We start from the raw sequence: 8,049 nt of genomic DNA, 5'->3' as shown, positions 1-8,049 counted from the left end.
CATGTATCCTGAAGCATGCCAAATGTCTAATAATACAGACAGTCCCCGGTTTACAAGGGGTCCGGCTTATGACGTTCGACATGATGCTTTTCAAATATATTCATCAGAAATTATTTCATGTTCCAAACAGCTAATAATCCGAAGAAGAAATATTAAAAACAAGAATAATCAAAATTTGTTTTTTTAATGAAAAACTCAATCCAGTTCACATCGTTGTCAATACACAAAGCATTAAAGTAAGGTTTTATAGGATTTTTGATGATTTTCGATTTTTTGTTCAAACTGATATCAAAAAGGAACCCTAAACTTCTGCCTGTATATTAAAAGAAAATTTGTAATTCTCCTGAAACAGTGAGCTATGAACTGATAGATTTAAATTCAAGTACAAACAAAACTATTCTCTGAAATATTTGACTGTAGATTTAAAACTGTTAAGGAATCTATATTACAATCCTATGTATCCTCAAACATTCCAAACAGGTAAGAAATCTATATTACAAACCTATGTATCCTGATAAATACTGAGTCAATGTGCTGAAGCACTTGACATTAAACTTATGGATCTTCCAGAAAACTACATAACATGAAATATATTGAGGTACCACAAAGGGATTGTTAAACTGATTAGTAAATTAAGTTATCCTGAAACACTAAGCCGCTTTATAGATGATAGGAAACTCGAGAAACTGAAATATATTGAAATGACAGGGTAATTACTGTGACCCGATATCTTAGTAAGAAAACTACGTACTATTCTGAAACATAACAAGCTACATGTATGTGTTAGCTGGTTCTGAACTTAGATGTTTTAAGTAAACACTAAAGTAGTTTTACACCAATAGGAGTTATAAGTGTAAAAAATATATGCATCCTTAACAATACTGAATTACCAGATGGCTAACATTAAACTTCAGAGGAAATGAAATGAGAAATATATATCCAGAAATCCTGAACCAGCAGCAACAAATGACAACCTCACATTATATCTTACAAGATGAAGAGATGAACCCTCACTTGACCCTGATTAACCAACTCTTCCACAACACTATAAACTTGACCCTATCCTAATTTTAATACTCGCAGGAGGCAAGATTATAATCTCCATACAGTATCAAAGTGTGATTCGAATAAATAAAAATTTAGTAACTTCAAGTTAATTCTTTTCTTCGAAGCAGATTTGTCTTGTTCAACTTGTCTCATTTATGCTTAAACACTGTAGAGACTGTAGATGTGGATAATATTCTGAAAACATGAGGAAGACATTAATGACATGATGTCCGACTGATATCTTTTTCTGGTTTACAATGTAACACAATACAGACTATTAGTTAAAACCATGTCCCAGGCACCCTATGCCCAGGTCCCTTTTACTATTAGGGACACAGATGGAACAGGATCTTTTAGTTACATTTTTGCAATATTCTGTCAAGGAAATATTAATGACATTCCATTAATTCATGGTCCATAAATATTACAGTAAACAAAGACTGAACTGCAGTGCAATTTTCACTAAAAATATATAACATTATCATCATTATTATTATTATTATTTGCTCTTGGGACTGGATATAACTTCTACAAACCATGTCAACATTTCCATGTAATCTGGTAAAATACATCAGCAGTAAAACTGTTCCACCTCTCTCTGATTTATCTTAAATCCTCCAAGTACTTCCCTGGTTGGCTCAATCATTTTCAGAAAGTCATTTAACCTCTCACTAACTTACTATCTCACTGTCCTCATCAAAACCAAATCATTTTATATGACACTAAAACTAACTCAGAATTACTAGGGAAATGTTAGAGATAATTAAACTAATCTAAAAGAACTTGAAGATTTCACAATACCAAGATTTTATACATAAAAGTTATTAATACTAAAATAGTGTGTGAGTCCATATATATACCATTACCCTACTGTAATGATTATTCCTTTACCAAAATAACTTTCTTTTCAAGAATATTCTATGAATTACTGATACAGTCAACAAACTTCAATTCTACTAATTTTATTCTGACCTAAACTCAATCGAAAACTGTAAACTCTTTTATTTGAGTTTCTGTAAAACCAAAACCACTAAATCTGTAGCTTCAGCTCCTAAACAATTGTTTCTATCCCACCCAAATTATACATTTTCCCAGACACTCATTTCATGTTCACTTACTTTTGTTAAAGAATTAAACAACTTTCTCTCTAGGATTAAAGTAGATTTTCTTCAAAATTCGATGATTACTTCCTTACAGTTCAGGCTGTATGTCATCTGTAAAGGTTAGAAAAGTGTTCATATCATGGTAAATTTGGGTCTTGATATTTACAATATGTCAAAACAAGGATACAACTAGTTATTACCAGGCCCCATGGTTTCTATGCATAAGTCTTGTTTTACTAAGAGGAGCACAGAAGGGGCCTTTGTCACTGTTTAAATGTGTAGAGTTTTATCGAGGTTATATTTATAAAATTCCATTATTCTGCAACGGTAAATATTTAATAATAGTTTGGTCTACAATGTAAATTTAACAAAAGACTGTTAGGAGCTTTTAAATGCAATCACAAAATCCTTTCTAAAAGACTTGCTGAGAACCAGAAGGGTCACTCCCTCTGTAGCAACCTTCTCTATGAGGAAAAGGCTCAAGGTTAAAGAAAAAACTAACTAGTAATTGGGCCTGACCATAACCTCTTTAAACCATTCAAAAATTTCCAAAAATCTGCCAAAAATAAATATTTAAACCCCAAAGGATTTGAACCTTTCAGAAATTCAGATTTATCTTCCTGACATAAATTTATGTGATACATAATGCTTTGCTTTCTGAGGTCAATCGGCAAATGTAATCACAGGTTACTTAGCAGACCAGCAGCTATTGCAAGTAATAGTCCATAACATTATATTTTCAAGTTTAAATTGTTCTGTTTCTTCCAAATTACCTGTATTGTATTCTAGGCTATGATATTTTTTGTAGTTTTTGTGAAATTAACCCACATACTTCTGTACAGTACTTTCTAATCCACAGTAATCCATATATCATACTTAGGTAAAATTTTCCCTAAATGATGCATAAGTTCATGTTTTCATTTCATATCTGTCAAGTAATCTTCTTCCTAACATAATCAATAGTCGGGATACTATCCCAAATCCTGCCCAGCCCTCCCAGTGTACCTCGGTCCTTTGGGTAGTCTCTACTAGTCTGCACAAGCAGTGCAGGCTGCATTTGCAAGAAAATCCATCATTTAGATAAATGGACAAAAAGACTTTTCTCTGGACTATATTATATATCAAATCTCTTCAGCAGTTTCAAGAAACTTACATTTTTCTGTTTTTCAAATTCAGTCAATCGTTCTTTTAATGAATGTTCCTGAAAATGTTAATCGTATACAGTATAAGATTTGATGCCTTCTATTAGCCTAAAATACCTTTTGTTGCCCAAACAAGTTTTTAGTAAACAGTTTCGCAACCATATACCTGTGGGACCTGATTCAATCTTGTAGATTTCAAGAGTAATTTCTAAGAATCCAGCCATAAAATGTTGAAAAAAAATCTTAACATTGCAATATAATTTTTTTTGCAAGGAAAATTGGCTACAGTTACTGGCAACTATTCTGCCTTCTTTGAGAGTACAAAATTCAATATTATTTACTCTACCTCACCATTTTGATCTGATATTACTCTCACAACCAGTCTAGATTGGGCAGTGGGTATTCCTACGCGCTTATTTTTCCCAAAATCAATATATTTTAATTTCTTGTAAGCCTACTTTAGAAGATTTTATTTGAAGATTGTTATCAAACTTCAAGAACATGAAAATGGGTTAGTTGCTTAGGAGTATTTATTATGGGGAATATATATTTCAGATATATTTCAGAACATATGAAAGTGATTAATACTTGACAATTAAAAACTACAGTACTTTTACTGTACAACCACAGTAATTCAAGACAGATTCACATGGCTTACAGATACAAAACATAAACATAAGCTCTATAATCATGGCTTTTTCTTTGAAAATGAATGGGACTCTTCTTTAAATTTTGGTAAGAAATCTTGATCAGTCACTATCCATTTTAAATCTGCTGCTGAAATAAAATGAAGAATTATCAGCCTTAGAGCTAACTGAATTCACCTCCATACTGCAGTTATCACAATTATATCTGATGCCACAAGGGTTCATAAACCCCAGATCATTAGGACAAGACAGCAATGGGGAAATGAAGTACGAAAATGTGAAAAAAGTCCTGGCTGCTTTAAAATACAATATACAATTTTGGTCAAAGGCCTATGAGGTCATACAGTGCTGAAAGGCAAATTAAGAGTAGAAAGGTTTTAAAGGTGTAACAGGAGGAAACCTCCCAGTTGCACGATGAATCAATTGTTAAGAGAAGATGGAAATTATGATGGAAGAAAGAGAATATGAAGGGAGGTTGGCTACTTTAGAGCAGACATATAAATCTAGCCTAAGTAATGTGAATAAACCAATGCAAGTCTGTGATATACAACGGCTCAAAACTGAACACCTGAAATAAACTGTCCTTTACACCAGGCTCTAACGATGCCAATTCCAAACCACATATTTTTAAAAGCTAAGAAATTAAAAGTTTATATTCAACACTAAAGAGCAATTTTGTGAAAATGGTAACAATTACAGTATGCAAACTTTTAAACAGCAGGATTTTTCAAGTCTACTAAACTATTATAACTATTTTTACTGAAAAAAAACTTTTATATATATCACTGGGTAGGCTACAATTTCTAAGAAGACTTACCTTAAAAATTTCATTTCAACTAACTTCATGTCAAATTGGGATTCTGAGTGATGACATTTCATTTGCAATGGTGTTTTCAACCTGAAATAAAATGAGACTTCAGTGTTGGCATCACAAGATCAAAGGTCATTTCCAATATATCTCTCAAATATGATTGGATGTAACATTAGACATACACCTTTTAATCTTAGCTCATGAAATACATCACTAAATCAACAGAACTGATTTGGTTTAATAAAATTAAGGTATAATACCCAGCACCAGGGCACATTCAACCATTTAGTGATCAAGACTGAAAAGATGGAGTTGGAGTGGTTGGACAGCAAGATGGAAGAGAAGAAGTGGGAATGGAGGTAAAGTAAAAGACTGAAAAAAGTGGGTTACATCTAGGGGACAAAGGGATGCTGTAAACATCCTTTAGTTATGCCTATGGTGCACCATGTTAGGTGCACTGAAGGTACTAACCCCTATGGGAGAAACTACTGCAGTACAGTATTAGATTTTTAGCAAATACTTCAATACTCACCTAGGCAACTTTGATTTTAATGGCATAAGGCCACTACGATGTTCCTTTCTTCTCGGCGTATATTTTTGGGGTGTGCCTATCAATTCTCATCTGGTCCATCAAGTGGGTCCTTTTGTCGAATCTTATTTCAGATTTCTTTGGGAAATGACCTCTTCTGCCTTAAAAGCCTCTAGAATATCAGTCTAACATTCACATTATAAGTATAATTTTGTTAAAAGTATATCTATACTTGTAGTCACACTTTGTGTGAAATACTGCATTACCTGAAGAGGTTGCATTAATGTTTCATCCTTTGAATTATGACCTGCGTCTAAACTTACTAAATAAAAAGTTTCATGTTTCAATTTAAACTTGTTCCCTATTTTCTAGATGATATCTAAGCTTTTTTAAATCTTGGTACGTACTGAAACTCATGGGTACATTGTCCACTTACTTCAGTTTTTATATATTTCATTTGAACAATCAAAACTGACAGCCATTTCACGTTGGCTTCCCTACGATAGGCTGAATCATCAAGATGGTGACTTCCAATTAATGCTGATTTTCATCCCTTGCCTCTGTAAACTATAAAACTTCCTTCAAGTTCTTCTTCATGTATGAGACTTGTAGGCCTAAGCCATAGGGGTCGTCTTGTATGAATTTGATATTCTATCATCAACAACACCCATGGCTCAGTTTCCTCACTGCTCAATCTAAAATCTCATCTGTAGGACGGGGCAGAAGGTTTAATTTAATTTTTTTTTTTTTATAGAAAGCTTTCCATTAACACAACATATTTTCCTCGAGCTCCAAACCAAATAGTGGGCCATTTCTGGTTTTGGTAATCACCACTGGTCATGCAGCTTTAGAGTTTTTCTTATATTGTATTACCTTCCTTATTCACTATGGTTATTTATTAGGCATTTTAAAGCCTCCACACACTTTCCACTTTCCCAAATGAGTTCAACCTTGTTGTACGAAAATAACCGTTCAGCTGTCAACTCCCATTCCTTCTGTAGGTCAGAAAGTTATTCCACATTCCTCTGTGAAATTGGCTTTTCAAACTTAACATATTTAGTCTAGGTCGCTTATTTGACTCTTGCCATTTCCTTCCTTTGATTTCAAGAACTTTCACTTCATCTATCTCTATTCCTATGGTTTCTTCAATGTCCCTTTTTCCTCAATGTCTCTCCACAATTCCTCAGGATGTTTGCATCTATATGATACATACTACACACTGCTTTCACACTGCTAGTCAAAGTAGTTTTCACACAAAGCTTCAAGTTGGTCTTCCACTATTTCTTTCATTACTGTTTCTTCAATGTTGTGGAATTGCATTTCTTTATGCTTTATCCTACACAAGACAGGACGTGCCCCAATTCTGCTGCAGACCCTGAGAAAGAAATGGGTGTGGGCCAGATCTCCCAGTCCCTCAGCTCCTCATGATTCTGGCTCCATTTCAAATACTTGTGGATAAAGTTAGTATCACAACTGTTTCGTATCTTTCTTGACTTATTTTTGAGGCCTTGTCATATACTTTCACTGATGTCACTTTACAGCATCAGGTTTAATCCAGCTCACTTTGCTACGAGTTTTATCTTGGCTACTACAGTACTAAAACGTGTAATAGTTTGCCCTATGTATTTGTACTCCTTATCAATTTCCAAATGGGCTTTTCATTATTCCCAATTTTATTTCTTTTATTTTTCTTTCGTTGCATGTAGTCAATTTTTTTATTTTATTGTCGAACGTCAGTGTCCTTTATATGTAACATCTCATAAATTCTTGTTGCCTAGATATTATTCTGTGTTCTGTTCATCCTCAATAAGATCTTGGACATCTGACATCCCAAATTTTGAAGCTATATTTTTTCTCCTCTTCTCTTGCACCTTCCATCTTGTGGCCTTTCTGAAAGAAGAATCCAAAACTGAGCAACCATCTCGCAGTAGATAAAGCTACAAACCTCCAAATGACATAATTGGTACAGAAATCTTACTCGAATATTTAATAATTTAAAACCTTCCTGAATATGGTATGTTCCTGTCATGGGCAAATCAAGACAGTGTACCTACATACCACTTGATCATACACAGCACAGTACGAAATGTGAATGAATACTGTACTTGCAATACATATTATTATTCAGAAGATGAAGAATCCTATTCATCATATGGAACAAATCCACAGAAGGAGCCACTGACTTGAAATTCAATTTTCATTAATATTACAGTGCAGTAATTCAGGATGTTACATACTGACTTTGGTTCCATGTCTGGACTATAATTATCCCCAGGGACCTTATAAACTTCTCACTTATGAAACTACAAAAAAAAAAAAATCCTGATCTAAACACTCATCAGAATAGGAGGAAACTGACACTTTCATATAACAGGTTTATATTAAAGACTAAATATGTTCCATAAACTTTCAAAGCAGAGTACCAAAACCATCAAACTATGGATGTGAGACGAACCACAGCATTTGAAGCTGGCGAGACGTCTGTGGTTCACTAAGCTCTACGTACAAATGCAAGTCACAAAGGTACGTGTTCTGACTGGAATATTGTGAAGAGTAACATCAAGAGACCTGTAAAAGAAAATCAGTATTTCATTACGTGCAGAAATAAGTCAAGTTTTGTATCATGGACACATTAGAAAGATAAGGCAGTGGGTTTAACGAGAGTGAAGGTGAACATTCATACAGATGATCAATTTTGCAGTGAACTGGATTTTTCCTACTGATGCAAAAGTGAGTCTTTTTCAAAGGAGTGCTGTTCCTTAGTGTCCAG

The 8,049-nt window shown here is 33.8% G+C and overlaps 1 long non-coding RNA gene across 1 annotated transcript; it reads right to left on the bottom strand.

Moving 5' to 3' along the window:
- Positions 1-379: 379 nt before the first annotated feature.
- LOC136826713 (uncharacterized) lies at positions 380-7,849 on the bottom strand. Its single transcript, XR_010849692.1, has 5 exons — positions 7,735-7,849; positions 5,283-7,169; positions 4,757-4,837; positions 2,166-2,261; positions 380-1,242 (listed from the first exon to the last, which is right to left on the bottom strand). It is a non-coding gene; the product is annotated as an uncharacterized lncRNA (long non-coding RNA).
- Positions 7,850-8,049: the final 200 nt, after the last annotated feature.

This window comes from Macrobrachium rosenbergii, chromosome 41 (assembly GCF_040412425.1).
Source record: "Macrobrachium rosenbergii isolate ZJJX-2024 chromosome 41, ASM4041242v1, whole genome shotgun sequence".
In the NCBI taxonomy this organism is placed as follows: Eukaryota; Metazoa; Arthropoda; class Malacostraca; order Decapoda; family Palaemonidae; genus Macrobrachium; species Macrobrachium rosenbergii.
Note: the sequence above shows the minus strand (reverse complement) of the source record. Positions and strands in the feature narration are given on the sequence as shown.